The following is a 19,355-nucleotide window of genomic DNA, read 5'->3' on the forward strand; positions in this document are numbered from 1 at the left end:
CCCCGAGACTCGTGGGCCTTGGCGTTCTCCCCTGAATGGAGCCTTTCTGCCTGCAGCCTGATCCAATTTAGAGTTTATAGGGGAAGCCCAGGGCAGGAATCTAGCGGGGAAAATGGGGCCATTGTATTTTCCCCTCCAAACAACCCATGCCAGAGTAGAAAAACAAGGCCCACGCTTAACAATCGCTCGGTACACACTTCATCGCCAGCAAAGCCCCTTCATTTCCGGAGGGGGCGCAGAGACCTTTCCTGCCACGCGGCTCCTGCTGGGAAGTTTGCAGAAGAGGAGCACAGGGCGGGGGCGAGGGCGGCTGGTCTGCCAGCCTCCGCCTCTGAGGAGGTGGCCTCTGCCACCTGCTGGGCCATGTGCAGGCAGAGACGGCAGCTGCCCAGCTCCTGGGTGCCCACCATCCCTGGGGACTCCTCCCCCTCTGCAGGCCCGGCCTCCACTTCTCCCCCATCAACGCCCCGTGTTAGCTGCTTGTGGCTGGGGAACAATCACCCACTGTATAGGATTAGGATCCCCTACTTCAGAATGACCTTTTTTGGTGATGGTACTGTGGATTGAACCCAGGGCCTTTGTACTGAGCCTTCAGTTTTTTTTTTTTTTTTTGTTTTGTTTTTTTTTAAGTTTTATGGCAGGATCTCACTAAGTCTCTAAGTTGTCCAGGCTAGACTTGAACTTGGGATCCTCCTGCCTCAGCCTTCCAGAGTGCTGGGTTATAGGAGGGATGAATTCATCTCAGTTGTACTAATTGCATCTGGAATGATCCTATTTTCAAAGTTACACCCTGAGGTTCTGGAAAGGACAAGAGTTGAGGGGGGCACTACTCTACCCAGTAATCACCCCCAGGCCCCATGAACACCAAAATCACCCCTGGAGTGACAATCTTGCAGCCCAAACACTGGGGCAATGCCTGGCCTGTAAGCTCTCCCCTCTGTTCCAGGAGAAGCTGCTCTCTCGCTATCTTGTGCCTGCTGCGAGGCCCATGGGCTGGCTTCCTGCTTTGTTTGGGCTTTTTGGTTTTTGAGACAACATCTCACTAGGGAGCCCAGGCTGACCTTGAACTTGCAGTGATCCTCTTGCCTCAGCCTCCTGGATGCCAGGATAACAGGTGTGTGCCACCATGCCTGGCTTTGGCTGTTTTCAATCTGAACTACTGTACCTGACTTCAGCGCTTCCTGACTCCCACATGTACCATCCTGCTAGCCTGAGTGGGTCCACCTGCTAGTCCCCAGCCTCTGCCTTCTTCACCCCTCCAGTTGCCTGGTCCTGGCGATCTCTGCTTCTCCTCTCTTCACAGGGCTCCCGATTTCCAGCCTGTTCCGTGGAACGGATTCCCTGAGGTCCTTCCCAAGCCCTCCAGGGGCTCCATCATCTTTGTGAGCAGAGCCTGAGATTGGTGACATTGGGGTGGGGTCCCCCGAATGACCCACTGCCTCTCGGGCTTTCCTGGGTCCCACCAACAAGCTCCCGGGTCAGTCTCTAGCCTTTTTGGAGCCCAAGACCCTGACAGCCCTGATCCAGGAGCTGCGAACAGTCGGTAGGTTTTACTTAACGTCTGCACAAATGCAGCCTTTTTGCTTTCTGGGCTGGATTCCTGCAGAGAATTACTCAGGAGCCAGTGACTCAGTTTGGGATTAATAAAAAAACAAGGAGGATCCGGGCAGAGGCATTTAGCTGCGCTCAGGGTGGAAAGAGCGCCGAGGAGACCTGCCTGCCTCTGCAGGGATGCTCCTCCAAATGCGCTAGGAGCCCCAGCCCCACCCACCGACCTCAGCAGTCTGAATTCCGGAGGGCGGAGCTGGAAATCTGCAGCCACGCGCGATTCTCTCGCACGCATGCGCGGTAAAGGTGAGAACCACCGCTCAGGCCGTGTAGATGGTAAATGCTCATCCCACATGGCTACCGGAACGGAAGACAAAACCCGAGACTGTACAGCTCGCAGAGCGAGGGCAAAGCCAGCTCAGACATAGTGACGGCTTGCTGGGGTCCCCGTCTTCCGCTGTGGGGGGACCTTCTCACAGCACCAGGCTGGCGGGAGCCCCGAGGGCACACGCAGAGCCGACCTGACTTCCCATTCTGTCCCCCGGGGTGGGGAATTAGAGCATGCTGTTCATTTATAATGTTTGCTTTGCTTTGGGAAACACCTCGGGGCGCCTCAGGCTGGCTTTCACAGCGGTGTTTGCCTTGGCCGAGCTGCGGAGTTCCTCCTTTCTAGTCTGTTTATTGCAAGTTAGCACACGACCCCGGGTCCAGGAGCCACACGGCAGAACGAGGGGCTGCGCCCGCGGAACGGGACACGCGGAGGCCGAGGCAGGCTTCCCGTCCGTGCCCGGCCTGGGCCTGGAGCTGCCCCGAGGTCAAGCCTGGCTCCCGGCTGCCTCGAAGATGCCGGGCCTGTGACACGTGTCCAACAGGAAAGGACAGACATTCTGTTCCCTTCGCTCCTGCTTTGCACCCATATTTTCTTTTATTTTTGAAGAGCCAGCTGACTTCCCACTGCAACTGCTGAGCCTGCTTGAGGGCCACGCCCAAGTTTCAGATGGCGGCCGCTGATAACGGCCATCCCGCTGCCAGCCGCTCCATTTACATCGTTTCATTTAATCCACCCGGGACGCCGCGAGGCGGTATTATTAGATCCCATTTAGCGATGAGAAGACGAACTCAGGAGCTGGTGTGGCCCGGCATGACCTCGCTCTTAAGTAGAGGGGGCAGGGACTGTAGCTCTGCGACTCCTCCTGGTGCTGTGGTCCCTCTCTGCGTGGCTGGTGACCTGCCACCGTCTCAGCCGTGCTGTCACCCCCGGCTTCTTCCTTTGCCTTGAAGGATGGCGTCTCAGCGGCCCGAGTGAGATGTGGTCAAAGTTTAGGCCCAGTGTACACTAGCGATCTCTTCCCAGAATGACACGCGGCCGGAGTCGCCTGTCTGTAGCACCAAGGGACCGTGCTACTCATGGGAGTTTCTGGGTTCTTTCGTAACAAAACTGAAAGCGTGGTGGGGAGAGGCCCGTGTGGCTGGTAGAACCGGGCTAGAAATCCGAGCAAGGCCCGTGGGGTAGGGGCCCTGTCACCCGACCCAGGGAGGGTCTCGCTCAGAGGGTGTGGGTGTTTGTGGACTCTGACAGTGTCGAGGTACCCTGAGACCAGGGGGACCCTTGGGCTTGAGACTATAAAACCTAACTGGGAAGAGTGAGTGCTAGGGAGTGGTCCTGGGGCTCCCCCAGTTCTCCCTGCAGGTCCCCTCCCCTTTTCTCTCCATAGCTTCTGCTGTGTTGACCCGGATGCAGCGCTCCTGCCCACCCCAGGGAGCCCCTCTGAGGTTGGTGGTGACTGCAGAGGTTTTGGCCGGTAGCCTGGGGCTACACTAAGGGACCCCTCGTTCTATCTGAAGGGACACTCCTGGCCCTTAACAAGGGGTGTTTTTGATGGACAGATGAAATGGAAGTGAATCTGCATCAGAATCTGTTACTCAGCCCTGAGAGAACATCGTATCACAACAAAGTCTATCAATGTAAGAAGCTCATTTATTGATCTAACCCGAGGAACCCAAAGCAGGCTTGGTGAGACTTTTGTTTAAACTCGGACCCCAGGCCCAGATGAGACAGGCTGGGAAGGGTTAATGGTGCTTTCCTGCCTTAAGTATGCTGGAAAGCAGCGCAGAGCCAAAGGCACTCAGAAGAAATCACCCATTACTAGTAGCAACAATTACTCTCCCATTGGTCCCCCGTTAAGTGTTACTTATTTACATTTGTTAACTCCAACATCCGGGACTTTCACTTTATTATCTCAGTTCTGCATACTGGGGAATAACAGATTTGATGAGTCCAGGAACTTGTCCACGATTATGAAGTTAGCTAGACACAGGGCTCAGAAACAAACGAGGCTCTTTCCCTCCAAGTCAGGTCTTGGCTCCCCTGAAATACTATTCTTAGCCTCGTGGTGGTCTCATGTGGTATCAGTTATACTACGGCACTGGCCAAAGGTCAGGAACAATTAGCCATCCCTGTAGTCTGCGTAGGAGTCAGTCCTGGAATTAGCAAGTTCACTCTCGGCCAAGAACAGAGTATTCCAAGGAAATGATACCTTAGACTTCCCCGGCCCCTGCAGTGCACGAACATTACTTGAGAGGGCTATGGTACGTTAAAGATATATTAGTGTGACATCTTGTAAATGTTAGAGCTACCGTCTTACGCTTCGTCAGCATTCCTGATCTTATTGTGGTGTTCACTTCCAATAACAGTATGCTAGTGAGTGTGTAAAGGGCAAACACAAGCTGGTCATCATGTGACAGCAATGTGCCTAAGCGCTAATTTTTCCTGGCATGTCATGGTTTCAGGCTAGTACAATAATGCATCAAACATTTAATAGAAACATTTAGGATTTCTATTAAAACATTTATATAATCTTGAAAACATCTCATCTACATGAAGGAAAGTGTTCTCAACCCAGGCTCAGATTAGATTACTTGAGACACTTTTAACAATTCTTAATGCATGGACCGAACAGTTCAGGTCTCTGAGAAGTGTGTCCTGGGAAGGGATAGTTCAGAAAATTCTACAGCTTCTCCTATTGCTTGTTTTTATTATGTTTTTGTGGTGCTGGGGATCTAGCCCAGGTCTCAGGCATGCTAGGCAAGCGCTGTACACTGGGCCACATCTCCAGGCCTAAAGGCAATTCTAACATGTGCTAATAACTGGTGGGTGGTTGAGGTAACAGGGGGCTTTTCAATTCAGAGTTAGGTTTTATTAATAGCAATGCATTAATCTGCCAAGAGAAGAAGATCTACACTATGAATTAAAATCAAGAGTTTTAGATACAGTGCAGCCAAAACATAGGCAATCAACACAATACATGCAATAAGCAAGTTCCAGGTAGAAAATGGATGTAAATAAATATTACTGAAAGAATGAATGAGTGACATCCTCCGAAGTATCCAAAGGAAAGTTACACCTTGATGAAACTAAGATGTCAGCAGTTATTAGGTGAAAGATCACTGGTAAAGATTTTAATTAAACTGCGACATGACATCTATCATGAGACATATCAGTTCAAAACACGTTAAAAACAGGAAAAATAAGAACGTTGTAATAAATGGAATACAATATTTTTAAACTACTGAGTTTTCTCTATTCCGCTCCAACTGTTATACCACCAATGTCCACTAGATGCCGCTGCAACCTGCTACTTCAGGCTCTGGAAAGAAAACTTTTCCCAAAATATGTAAAATTAAAAGAGTCTGCCCCTTTTAAGGGCAGCAGACTTCACAATCTCCTACTTGCAGGCGCTTTGGCTCATTATTTTTCTGTGTGAACACGCATTGGATGTATCTCACAAGGGATAATAAAGTTATCTAAAAAGTGAACAGAAAGTTGCGAGAGCTCTATAGAAAACGCTTGCTTGCCTTTCATCGGCACCCTCAGAAGTCGCATTTGCCTTGCGTCTCACAGCCACCGCAGCGGGCTGTAGAGAAGAGAGGCGAAAGTTTGACTTAAGTGAAATAAAAAGTAATACTGGAAAGGAGGACTCCGATGCTTTCTTATGTGGAGATGGCAGATCGCGAGGCCTGCTTTGAGCAGGAGGAGCCGGAGGAAGAGGAAGCCAGACTAAGGGGACGGGGTCTGTGATCACCCCAGCCCAGACCCTGGGCACGGGTTCAGGGCCTCCATGCTGCAAGCCCAGATTTTCCCTGCTGGGTGAGAATCACTGTCCCGGGAAAATGATCCAGACTTCACAGCTAAGTGGAAGCCCAGGAAACTTCTAGAGATGTGTGCAGAGAGGGCTCAGCTCGGGGCTCTGTCCTGAGGTGTGGACAGACACTGAGAGTTCGCGTTCAGAACGCGCCCAGCACACCAGTGTCTGCTGTGTTGGTTACACGTCATGGGAAGACGTGGGCGGGGCGGGATGTGTTCAGCGGAGAGCCCGAGGAGGAAGAGGCGAGGAGAGGAGGAGAAGGGGAAGGAGGAGGGGAAGGAGGAGGGGAGGAGGGCAGGGAGGAGGAGGAAGAGGACGAAAAAGAGGAGGAGGAATGGAAGAGGAGGAGGAGGAGAAATAAGTCCAGCCTATATTTTCATGCACTTCTAGTTCATTCTTCTAGTCATTCAAATTTTCTAGTACTTTGCAGAAGCTATGGACCCATAACAGATTAGAATTTTTAGAGAAGTGATCCTCCGTCTCAGAGAACTTGCAAAGCCCCGCTAGGAGCCCGCCTGAGTGGTCAGAGGAGGGGGCCCCAGCACGCTGAGCCCTGTGCACGGGCTGATTAACTTTCTAGAAGTCACTCTAGGTAGGAAAGGGCCAAAGGAAGAAGGACTGAGGAGGAGGAAGGAAACCCCAAGAGCTGCCGGCTTCCGGAGCCCCAGCCTCAGGCTTTCAGGGATCTTGGGCATCGGGGACCCTGAGCCAGGCCCCGCCCAGTGCCCAGTGCGCCTGCGCAGCGTTGGGCCGCGTAGCTCCTGTTAAGAGGTGCTCCAGGATCAGAGCGAAATAAAACGCAAAACCACTCAGAATCGCCATGTGTGCCATGCGTAGCTTCAGAGGGGAGGCAGGCAGTAGCTCCATAGCAGCCCTTCCTGGCTTGAGTGAGCAGCTCAGCCAGCTTTGATGGAAAGAAGGCTGGGTTTCTACTCATGGGTGTCCATAAGCTGGGTATTTACTTAGCTTTTCTGAATAATGGCCACTGTGGTACTACTATCCTGTCAGTGTTTTTTTGGAAAGCAATCAGGTGATAGCTATCCAAACGTAAGCTGTGACAACCCACCCCCCACCCCAACAAAAAAAGCCGGGCATGGTAGCACATGCTTGTAATCCCAGTACTTGGCAGGCTGAGGCAGGAGAATTTCTGTGAGTTCAAGGCCAGCCTGGGCTACCTAATCAAGTTCAAGGCCAGCCTGCGCTACGCAGTGAGACCCTGTCTCAAAAAAAAAAAAGTGTAAGCCGTGAATACACCCGTTCTCAGCAAAATGCCTCCTGTAGTTCTACCCGAGAGGTAAGCAGAAGCACACACGACACAAGGTCCAACAGGCACCAACTTTTTGTAAGGGGAAAAAATCCAGAGAAAACCTAAAAGTTGTTCAATAAGAGCTTTTTGAAATAACTTATGATATACCGTGCAACAAAGCAGAATACCCCATTAAGAGAGAAGATGTAGCTGGGGTCTGTGGTGTGCAAGCTTGAACCCTAGGTACTTAGAAGGTGTACAGTGGAGGAAATTAAGTTCAAAGCAAGCCTGAGCAGTTTAGCTAGATGTAGTCACAAACAAACAAACAAACCCCTTCAAACTAGATGCTTCCTTAGGAAGTAATAGGAGAATGGCCCCAAGACATCTGTGAAGGCAAAACAAGCAAGTTGGAGTAGGGTATGGCACAGTCCTATTTGTATTAAAGAAAAAAAAGGAACATAAGGATTTTGATGGAACAGAGAATCCTTCTCAGCTGTTCAGAGTGTTTAGCCGGGGGAGTGGGGCTCAGGATCCAAGCTGGAGAGCGGTTTGTTTGTATCATCGCACCCTTCTATGTGATTTGGCTTTTTAAAAATAAACTATGCATTAGTCTCATGTGGCACAGCCTGCCTCTTGCACAGCTGCCAGAGCTGCAAGACATGGCATCGCCTTGCAGGTAGACATAGCCCGAGATGAGGAGCTTCACACAACCCTAGAGCTTCACACGCAAGTGATGAAACACAACTTCCAGTTTGCTTTCACTTCTAGATGGTGAATATTTATAGTGGCAAACAATAGCAGCCTCAGGCACCCCGTGGGACCCAGTGCAATGTGTGTAGGGGCTCAAGGCCTCAGGGGATCCTGGACATACAGAGGGAACCGAAAAAGCCTCGAGACAAAGGCTCATGTGTTCAATTACTATGTGGGAATGGAGCAGGAGGAAAGATGTTTCCTGTTTAAATCCACCCTGCCCAGTGTGATTCAGTGTAATACCACTGGTGTCAGAAATATTTTTCTTAAAAGTTGCATATATCCAGGCATTGTGGCACATGCCTGTAATCTCAGCATTCAGGAGGCTGAGGCAGGAAGGTCAATGCAATTTCGGGGCCAGCCTGAGCTACATAGTGAGTTCAAGGCCAGCATGGACTACATAGTGAGACCCTGTGTCAAAAACAAAACAAAACAACCAAAACAAAATAACAAAAGTTGTATATAATTACTGTAAAATACACAACTTTTCCTCTTTTAAGTTGTTTAGTCTCAGGGATTTGGCCATAGCAACGGAAAGCCAACTAACACAGAACCTCCAGCACGGTGTGCTGTGGTGCTCTCCACCGATGGCTGTTTTCAGAGCTGTTCTGAGCATGGAAAACATATCGTTTACTCCACCTTGGTCTTCCTTTCTGTCACCTAGTCAGTGGTCTTGGGAACAGTTCTGATAGACAGCTGTGGCTCAAAGCTGTTTGAATGATACTTTTGAGCTTCCCCTAAAGAGACACAGGGAGAAAATCATGCTGCCTGCCAGAAAGCCCGTTTCTGTGCAGCTCAAGTTGCCTTCATGGAAACGGTGGTTGGAAGCAGAAGGTGAAGTTCAGCAAGCCATGGGGACAGGGGGATGCCTTTTGCATTCACATTTCTTTTTTGTACCAGGAATCAAACTCAGGACCTCACACTTGCAAGGCAGGGGCTGCGCCACTGAGCTATATCCCTGGCCCCATCCTTTGCATTCATAAGTAGCTTCACGATCAGCATTGTGAGGCTGGGAGAGATGACCAAGGGGACTTGAAGGGGGTATCAAGGTAGGAAGCCAGGATTAGCTTTAAGATACCCACAGAGCAACCAGCCCTTCCTAACCTTCTGTTACGTCTCGTGTGACAGATACGCTGGGGAGTCTTCAGGGAGCTAGGGATGGCGGGCAGGGAGCATGCAGGCAGAGCCACCCCTGCTGGGGCACCAGAGGCCTCCCAAGGCTCTGGGAAGAAGCAACATCTTTCAGCCAGCTGAGCGGCGGCAACATCATTGAACTCAGCAGCAAGAGGAAGAGATAGCAGTATTCTCCATAATTCCTTCTAGGGGAGGTAGCTATGGGAGATGAAAGGGGCCCATAGAGAAGGGTGAGACCCTTGTGGACCCTGTCTTGTGGGAAAGGTGGGTGCTACTAACTGTGGAACTTTTATTTTGCTGCGGGGGCTGCAAATGCAGGGTCCTAAATGAGTTCTCTGGGTGTAAGATTAAGGCTGAAGCTGCCTTCTCTGGGCTCTTGCCTTCGCTGGGTCATTATTCATTTAAGGGTACTGGGCCTTTTCTGTGAGTCAATAGCCAACAGCTAGTTTAAACCCACCCATTTAAATAGTGTCAAATGATTGCCCTGCCTCTACCTGCATTTAGGCATGGCTTTTGGGCCTGTGGTGCTATGTTCAGGCTTTTCACGGCTGAACAGCGGAAGACCCTAACGCCACAGGTAGAGACCGAGGTGCACACCGGTGTCAGCCATCTTGGGAGGAGCTCAGACAGGAAGTCACAGGCAGGCACAATGCGCCCCCAGCTTGGAAAGTGAGTGAGGTCCTTTGTCTTCTGCCGAATTAAGAGGATAGGTGTTTGAATGTGGTGCTGGCCACGGTGAAGCCGGAATGGGGATGGGGTGGAATTTTTAGTGCCAAAGAACCGGAGCTATAGTTCAGCATTTACTGAGGGACTCCTTCAAAAAAGATAAATACGATGGAGAGGCACTGTTGAGGAATACTGCACTTAACACACAGAATCGTTTTTAGACTGAAACCTTAGAAGCCTAAACTGTCCTTATTGACCACAACCTGTCAATCTGTAAAGAATCTGAAGGTTTGGGGCCCTACTGTGCGTAGGCCTTACCACCTCGCATCTCTTGGGAGCTGCCCGAGCTTTGGTAAAGAAATAGTGTAAGCACCTAGATTCCACCTACATCTGGGACTTAGCTGCGTTCTTGGTCTCCTCACCCTCCAGTGTGGCAGGCACAGCTCGGGGCCAAGCAAGCACCGAGTTTCCTGGGATGCTCTCCCACAGCAAACTGGAAAAACCGGCAAAGCAGACGCTTCTGCCCTCAGAGGCCGTGTCAATTCTTTCCCACTTTCAGTCTGTACAGTTTTGAATCGAAACTGGAATAATAATTACAAGGATACATGCTTACAGATTTTAACTAATTAATCCCTTGGAGTCCTCTTATGGGGGAAAAGCGTTCTACCCACCTCATACATCAGGAAAACAAGAGGCCATCTGGTTCGGCTGGGCTGGGTGGTCGCTGGTGTCAGCAGAAGAGTGGAGACTACAGCTTCAACAGTCCTTGATTTCTTGGCCTGTGTCCAGATCGCCGGGCCTTGTAGCCCCTGGAAAGGTGACATGTGAGAAAATGAAGGGACCCAGACCATAAACCACTAGGAGCAGTTGCCTCCAGTTAGGAGGGCAGACCCTGTGGCCCTGCCTGGGCCTCTGTCTCTTTGAGGGGCAGGCTCGGAGGGGAGGAAACGCATTATACCAGGAGGGTTTTGTTCACTTTTCATTGCCAGTTAAAAGAAAACATGCTGTAGAGAAAATTCCCGTGGACAGAAAACTCCAAGTTGCTGTGAAAGTTTCTTCTTTTTCTCCTTTGAATCCCAAGGACTGCAGACATATAATTCAACATTGGAAAATACTGTATCTGTCTGTGACACCCACCCCATACGGCTGCTGGGGACTCCAGTTACAGGTCGGAGAGTAACTGAACCAAATCCTTCCAGTTGGGCCGGCCCTGACCTGCTTAAGAACTTTCTTAGCCCTTTTTAATAAGAGGTAACTAGGTTTTCTCCTGGTTCTGTCTTCTCCATTGCCAGCAGGATTTTCTCCAACAAATTAGGAGGAGGAGTGGGGTGGGAGAGAGAAGGGAAATCAGGTTCTTCAGTAATCACAGCTGGGGCTGGGGATATAGCTCAGCGGCACAGCGCCTGCCTGGCAAGCACAAGGTCATGAGTTTGATTCCTGGTACCAAAAAAAAAAAAAAAAAAAAAAAAAGAAGTCACAGCTGTTTCATGGTTAGGCAAAGGGTAAGGACACAGAAGGAGGCAGTGCAGGGGGCCCTCAACTCCAATAGACGAACGCACAACTAAAGCCACTCAAGTCAGCACAGACTCCAACCTGGGCTGCCGGGGGGAGTTGCTTGTGTTTTTGTAGGTGAGCAGACACGGTCTAGCACTCTCTGTCCGGGGTGTGTCAAGGCTGATCTCCAGCCCTGTTGGGGAATGGCGCTGTCCTCTTATTGAGTTCTCCTGGGCCGGTAAAGGGCATTTCATTTCTCCCGGCCCCAGATCGCGTCGTGTCATCATCCAACTCTTTCACTGTGGACTTTCTGGTTCTCTCATTCAGCTATAGAATTGCTAGTAGTAGGGACCAGAGTTTTCATTAGTGAAACTAATCAAAACAATTGATCACAAATCTTCCCCTTGTGTGTTATCGGCTGAGAGACACAAGCTCGTTTCAACCTCATCCCTATTGCTCGATTTCCTCACAGGATTCCATGTTTCCTCCTCCAGGTTCTGAGAGTCCTCCCTGATGCTGGGAGCACATCTGGGAGCCATGTGTGTCTTTCCTTTGCTCCTGCACAATGGTAATTTTTTTTTTCTGGCAGCGGGGACTACAGGAAGCTCAGCAGATTGAGAAGTACAAGGAGCCGCCCCAAGACCCGAGATGAAGGACACTTTCGTTATCAGCAGATGGGAACGCCAGCACCTACTTTAGACAGTGGTTGTCCTGAGAAGCTCATCCTAATCCTGACTTTGGTGAATCTGTCTTGAGATAACAACCTCATGTTGAAGTCATTTCTCCCCACCAGAAGGTCTAGAATAGGTTCAGTTGTCATCTATTTTATGTAATTCTGACTGCTTCGAGAAGCCTGGAGGGGTTATTGAGAGAGTGTGTCTAGGCATAGGGATGAGTGCTCCAGCTCGACAGTCTGCAACACCATTGGTAGCCCTTGAAAGGTTCTCCAGGAAGTGTTGGCTGTTAATGCCCGGCTCCGATGCTCCTGTGTGAGCCGAATGGAGATCATGCGCAACTTCGCAGGTAGCCAAGTGCCCTTAGCTGATGCCTTGCTCAGGGAGACGCAAACGTGGCCCATTCTGAGCCCAGAAAACATTTCCAAAGAAACAGTGGAAACTGACCACTTTCCTGTGCCAGTAGATTGCTTGTCTCTCCTTTAACGAACAGAAGAGTGACAAGCTGATAGCCTGTGATGTTGTGTCCTTCTACAGGCTGAGAGGGCTGCACCAAGACGGTCAGAAATCCCCTGCCACACAAGAGTTGTTTTAGGATTTCTGACTCTCCGGGTGGTTGGGAGGAGAGAGGGATCCCTGCGGAGGCTGAGACGTCCTTCTGAGATAGGGGTGGCAAGAAGCAGCATACAGGAGACCCCTGGCCCGGCTTGTGGGGTATTTGACACAAGTTCTTAGAGACAGGAGCTGCCCCCGGGGAGGCCAAAGGAGCCCTCACAGCTTAGAGACAAGCAAGCTACTGGCAGAAAGCACCAGGGGGCTCATGGGAAGTGTGTGTGTGTCTGTGTGTCTATGTGTGAGACACCAGGAAAGGAGAGGGGGAGAAGGAGAAGGGGAGGCGGGAGGACTCCTCCTTTGGCTTGGTCCTCTGGAGGGGGCAGCTGGTTTACACCAGGACCTGAGCTCCAGCCCTTGTGCTGAGGTATCTGCTTCCTTCACTGGACTTGCCTCTAGCTTGAAACCAATCACCTTGCTTGCTTCTTGGAATGAAGTCAAAGAAGGCTTGATCCTACAACGAAAACCATGAGAGAGGGTCCACCTCCAGCTCGGGCTTTGAGACTATGATCTGCAGAACTCTGAAGTGATCTAGAGCGATGTGTAAATGCTGCAGGGACTGCAAATGCTCAACTCTGATCTCATAAAAAAATTTCCACTTCATGCCCTTTCAAACAGCTGTTATAAAAAAACTAAATCCAAACACCCCCCCAGAAAACAGTGTTATTGGTGAGGGTGTGGGGAAACTGGAGCCCTTTGTTACTGTTGGTTAGAGGTAAAATGGTGGCAGCACTATGGAAAACAGGATGGAGATTTCTCAGAAAATACTCACAGAATGACTATGTGATCGAACAGTTCTGTGCAAAGCAAAAACTCAGACACATTTGCACACCAGTGCTCATAGCAGCCCTAGTCATAATCCCCGGAAGCTAGGAACGACCCAGGTGTCCCTTGTTGGGTAAATGGATAAATACGGTGTGGTGGACCCATCCACCCTTTGAACATTGTGAAGTTCTGCTGCACAGTACTGTGTAGGGAAACCGTGACATTATTATATATATAATTATATAATATATATTAATATATTATTATATAAGTATATATTGTATAATATAAATAATATAATATATATTTATATATAAATATATAAATAATGTAATATATAAATTTTCCATAACTTCAAAACCTAATTTTTTCTATTAAAAATTTAATTAAGAAAGCACAAATACTGAAATACTAAAAAATGCACACACTAATTGCTACTATGTCAGAGGAACTGTTAAACAAGACTTCTGTTTTACTTCTTATTTGTATCCCCCAGGACTCCAGTGGTGTTTCTTGTCTGACTTTTATGAGTAAGAACATAAACTATGGTTAGATTTGATAACATTTCTGCTTAAGAACAGAAACTGCCTTCTCTTTCCTTTTTTTTTTTCCAGTACTGGAAATCAAACTCATGACCTCACACTTGCCAGGCAGGCGCTTTGCTGCTGAGCTAAATCCCCAGTCCCTCTTTCCTTTTTTAAGCATCTGAACCAGCTGCATCAGTGGTCACCTTGATCCTGTCATCTGGAACTTCTCCTTCATTTTATTTTTTTACTTTTAGACATGGTCTCACTAAATTGCTAAATCACCCGGGCTGGATTTAAACTTGTGATCCTCCTGCCTCAGCTTCCCAGAGTCCTGGGATTACAGGCATGCTCTTTGATTTTCATATTTATCAAAATGGAACTATCACAAATTTGAACTTACAAAAATTTGCCAATAAAACACTACATTTGTTTCAAAAGCATTGGAGTTCCTGCCAGATTTAAATTCCAAAAGGTTTCTGCTGATAAAAAAGTTTGAAAACCACTATATTTGTTCAATTCCCTTTGGTTCCATTCAGTGAACACTTATTGAAACATATATTCAATTCTTAATTGGATACACAGTGAGTTCGTGAGGGATAAGGCATTGGAGAGCTCAGTTCTGATCACTCATGACCCGAGAATGGTTTTCTGTTTTAAATTGTAAGAAAAGAGGCCTATTTCCTAACATAAAAATTATATTGAATTCAAGTGTTAGTGTCTGTCAATAAAGTTTTATTGAAACACAGCCACATTCATTCAGGCACTGTCTGGCGGTTTTTGCGGTACCTGTGTAGAGCTGAGTGGTTCTGACAGGGACTGGACAGTCTCAAAGCTTGAAGCATTTACCCCTTGGCCCTTTACCCACAAAGCTCTCCAACCCTTGCATTAGGCGATGGCCACACCCATGCGATGTCTGAGCACCAAGGTCCCAAAGCCCGCCATTCACCTCAGTGTTGCCAGGCGCAGCACCTGGTCTCACCGCAGAGGCAGACAGCCCAGACCCAGGGCTTTGAGGCCGGGAGAACTCACCCGCAAGGTGGGGTGGGGTAAAGGATGTCTGAGAGCAGTTTCTGTCGTCACAGTGACAAGGACCGCAGCAGGTGTTCAGCATTCTGGATGTTTCTGTGGGCATAGTGGGCAGGGACTGAGGTCACCATGAGTTACTGGACGGTGCTGAGGACAGCCTTTCCCAGGGAAGGACCGTTCTGTCCCTAAGGGAATCGGTGCCCCCACTGGGAACCAGCAATGGGGAGAATTACTATGGTTCACCTTGGGTGCTGACTTGGTTGGGCCATTGATGTGGTGGAAGGTGCCCCCTCCAGACTCCCGTGTGGGGAACTTAACCCCCAAATTCACCGTGTTTGGAGGGGGCCCTTTGGGAGGAAATGAGGATTAAATGAAGCAGTGAGGGTTGGGGCCCTGTGATGGTATTAGTGCCTTTTACTAGGAAGATGGGGCCAAGATTGCTCTGGTCATGCCCCACCCCGCCCCGCCCTGCCCCGTGGTGCCCTCTGCCACATTACCATGCAGCAGAAGGTGCTTGCTGCGTGCCAGGCAGATGTTGGCAATGCGCTCTTGGGCTTGCCAGCTGTAGAACCACGAAAAGTACATTTATTTTCTTTATAGATTATTTACCCAATCTCTGTGTTCTGTTAGCAACATAAACAGACCAAGAGAACCGCGGCGCCCAGATATTTAGTCCAGCAGCATTTGGGATGTTTCCGTGAGAACAGTTTTCCAATGGGACCAACACTGAAGTCTGGACCTCGAGGAGATCACCTGCCCCATCAGCTGAAGGCACGAATGGAGCAGAGCCCGACCTCCCTGCACAAGGAGGGGCGCGTAAGCAGGCTGCCTGCGACCACATCGCCTTCTCCCCAAGTTCCCAGCCTGCTGCCCGCCGAAGCCCAGTGTGGCCCTCCTAAGCCCTGACAGTCGCACAAGCCACACTCTTAAACTTTTCTCAACCTCCTGTTGGTTCTGTAACTCTGAAGGAATTAAGATGTCATCTCATGTGATGATTACAAAACCCTTCACTGTCCTGCACTTAGGCTTTCTCTCTCCCTCCCTCCCTCCCTTCCTTCCCTCCTTCCTTCCCTCCCTCCCTCCCTTCCCTCCCTCCTTTCTTTCTTTCTTTCTTTCTTTCTTTCTTTCTTTCTTTCTTTCTTTCTTTCTTTCTTTCTTTCTTGGTTTTTTCAAGATAGAGTTTCACTATGTGCTTGTATTTTTTTTTCTTCCAGTATCAGGAATCAAACTCAAGACCTTGAGCTTGCCAGGCAGGCACTGTGCTGCTGAGCTAAATCCCCAGCCCCTAGAGTCTCACTGTGTAGCCCAGGTTGGCCTCAAACTCATAGTAATCCTCCTGCCTCAGCCTCCAGAGTGTTAGGATTACAGGCATGTGCCACCATGTCTGGCAGCTTTTAGGGCTTCCATTCAACAAATGCAGAGTCGCACTGAGCTCCAGTGACCTATGTGGCAGATGCAGAAGTGCTGCAAAGAGAAGATAAGTCTTTGTCCCAATTTATCCAAAACTTAGATGAGGAAACCATCAAGTACATAAGTAATGTGACAACCTGGCCACTTCTGAGCACCCTTTGCCCACACAACATTTGCACTGGCAAAACCTTACTTTCCTTTCCTTTCTTCTTCTGAATGATTTGCTCCCTCAGTCAGTAACAGCCATCACGTCGCTGGATTCCCACCTAAACCCGGGAGGAGGGGAGTCCGGGTCCATCTGATCGTGCCGGGTCACCACCTACGTACCACAAGGACCTCACTCATGTTAGCTGCTGAACAGGAAAATGCCATGTTGGCTACACACCCCATTGTCAGCTAATTTTTAAGACCTTTTTTTGTTTTACTATCTATTTACATATTTGGTTTTTGAGACACGATCTGGCCTTGAACTCCTGGCTATCCTCCTGCCTCAGCTTTCTGAGTGCTAGGGTCATAGGTGTGCACCACCACACCTGGCTTGTGTTACTTTTTTTTTTTTTTTTGGTTTTTCTCTGGTACCGGGAACTGAACTCACGACCTTGCACTTGCCAGGTAGGCGCTTTTGCCGCTGAGCTAAATCCCCAGCCCCTTGTGTTACTTTTTAATCACATTAGGTGACTGTATTATTATAGCTTCATTGTAAAGCTGTAAACTATATAATAGTATGAGTAGTAAAATGTGGAAATCTCCAGTTATATCTGTCTCATTTCTTTTTTAAAATTTTCTTTCTTTCTTTCTTTGTCTCTTTCTTTCTTTCTTTCTTTCTTTCTTTCTGTTTACTGGTACGTTTTAGGTATACATAATGATCACATTCATATACAGCGTCTCATTTCTTTATCCCAGTCTTTTTTTTAAATTAAGACAAGAATATCCTGTTCTTTTGCTGTTGTTGTTGTTGTTTGTTTGTTTTTTCTGGTACCGGGAATTGAACTCATGACCTTGTGCTTGCCAGGCAGGTGCTGTGCCGCTGAGCTAAATCCCCAGCCCCTAGAATATCTTGTTCATTCAAGTATTCTTTTTGTTCTCAGGGAAAGAAACTTGACATTAGTTGGGATAGCTTCTCTATTACTGCCAGCTGCTTATTTAGTACCTATCTGAATTCACCATGTGATAGCCCAACACAATAGCTACGGATGCTAAAGATGTGAACTGGCATGGTGGCACATGCCTGAGATTCCAGCACTCTGGGAGGCTGAGGCAGGAAGATGGCAAATTTGAGCGCAGCCTGGGCAACGTAGCATGCTCATGAGACCCTGTCTCAAAAATAAAAACTAAAAACAGGTGGGGATATAATTCAGAGCAAAGGCTCTAGATTCAACTCCCAGTGCCGGTGGGATCGGCAGGAGGTTAGGGTAGGGAGATGGTGTTTTGGTTTTCTAGGGCCACTGGAACAAATTATCACAAACTGGGGGGTTAAGAATACCAGAAACTTATTTTCTCACAGTTCTGGAGGCTGAAAGTCCAAAATCAAGATGTTGGCCGGCAGGGCTGCGTCCCCTGAGGGGGTTACGCTTTCTCCTTGGGAGGAGCTACATAGTCAGGCCTTCCTCCCCAGACCTCTGCCTCCTTCTGGCTCCCAGCCATCCTTGGCATCCTTCCGCCGCCTGCTGCTTGGTTCTAGTCTCTGGCCGGTCAGTGGATCAGGGCCCGCCACCCTCCAGCTCGATCTCATCTTAGCTTGATAAATGCAGAATGTCTTTCCAAGTTGAGGTCACATTCGCTCCCATAGGAGCAAAGGCTTAGATGTACCTCTGCAGACACAAAATTCAACCCACAGCAGAAGCTGTGATGCTCCAATAACAGGTGGGCTTTTCCAGAGGTCAGTCCAGCATCCCCCTGCATCAGTTCACCCCACACAGACCCCACAGAGTCGCTTCTCTGAGGGACCCAGGCTGGGACAGGAAAGAAGGTGGCCACTTCCGCCACCCCCGAGGTTTGGCCGGGCAGGCAAGGGTGCTCTGGAAACCCTGCTCTTCCTCCAGTGCCCTCAAAGAGCAGGTGTCTCGCTTTTCAAAAGCACCGCTCCAGATCTCCCGCGAGGTTGGAAACGAGTGCCAGAGCAGCTGCCTGCTTCAGTTTGTGAGCTGTGTGGAGCTGGCGGTGGAGATGGTAGCGGCTTGGGTGAAAACCTGTCATTTCACGAAGGAAGACAAAAATCCACCGTGCTTTTGATAAGTATGGAGGGTTGAAGATTTAAAAACTTGGCCGTGAGCAAAAAATACCTGTTTTGAAAAGATCGATCTCTTACACTGCCAGATTGTCCAGAGGGCTCCTGGCAGTGTCCAGGGACGGTGACAAAGTGGTCTGATGGTCACTCCAGCAGAAGCAGGGGTATCCCATGGCTGCTGCTGCATTTGCAGCAGCGTCGGAGGAGGGGATGAAGTAGGGAGTGAGTGGGAGGTTTGTGAAGGTGGTCTCTCGCTTTCCCTGGCCTCGCTGATCCCGGGAGGGAGGGTTAGGTGACCTGCTGAAGGTCCACTGAGCTCAGAAATAGTTCCAGACATACCAGCTTGTAACTGGAGCCACACGGACGTCTACTTCCGAATGTTCCCATGTCAGAAACACCGATTCTCACCACATTCCAAGAAATTCCTGCCATTGAGTCCTGCAGACAGCTTGGAGTTTTTTGGCTACGGAAATCCTATTCCACGCGTCAGAGGTACATCTGTGTGAGCAGAGGAGGGAGGCCCAGGGTTGGTGGTCACTGCGGGGGATGGGGCCGGGGCCAGTCACATGAGGACTGAGGTGCCCGTGTCCTTCCAGCGTCTGCCCCTTCCTTCCCCAGGAAAACGCAGCCTTGCTGGGACTTCCCAGCTGAAAATGTCGGGAAGAAGAGTTCTATACAGAAGGCTGAGGCTCAGACGATGCCCTTGGGCTGTGAGTGACAGCATATCGGCTAAAACTCCCTATCAAGGACGATTAATGCCTTGACCTTAAACATAAAAGCCTCTCTAACTTATTTTTACTTTGCGTTTCTCACATGAGAGAGACCAGGCGATATTTAAGCTCGTGTGTCTGATTTACTTCACGTTATGGTGTCAACACACACCCATTTTCCCACCGCTGACTCCAGTGGGTCCTTTTTACGGCTGAGTAGTACTCCACTGTGTGTAAATACCACATGCCTGCATCTCCAAGCCAAAGCATCTTTAGATTCCTTTGTGGGGATTAAACTAGCTCTGGGGCTGAGACAATGGCGACACCCTGCACCTCTGTTACTATCATGTCCATCTTCTCTTTGTACCCAGTACCACCAAGGCAGCCGCACTCATGTGCAGCCAGTCTGGCCTTTCTTCCC

The 19,355-nt window shown here is 49.3% G+C and overlaps 1 protein-coding gene across 2 annotated transcripts in view; it reads right to left on the bottom strand.

The window, feature by feature from the left end:
* Positions 1-19,355, bottom strand: part of Cldn14 (claudin 14) — an 86,546-nt gene that overhangs the window by 26,828 nt on the left and 40,363 nt on the right. For both annotated transcript variants that reach the window (XM_005375736.1, XM_005375735.1), the window contains one exon: positions 10,161-10,298. The gene's annotated coding sequence lies outside the window, so the exon portion shown is untranslated. The remainder of the gene's footprint in view (positions 1-10,160; positions 10,299-19,355) is intronic.

The sequence above is a fragment of the Chinchilla lanigera genome, unplaced genomic scaffold (genome assembly GCF_000276665.1).
Source record: "Chinchilla lanigera isolate Chin_1 unplaced genomic scaffold, ChiLan1.0 scaffold00006, whole genome shotgun sequence".
Lineage (NCBI taxonomy): Eukaryota > Metazoa > Chordata > Mammalia > Rodentia > Chinchillidae > Chinchilla > Chinchilla lanigera.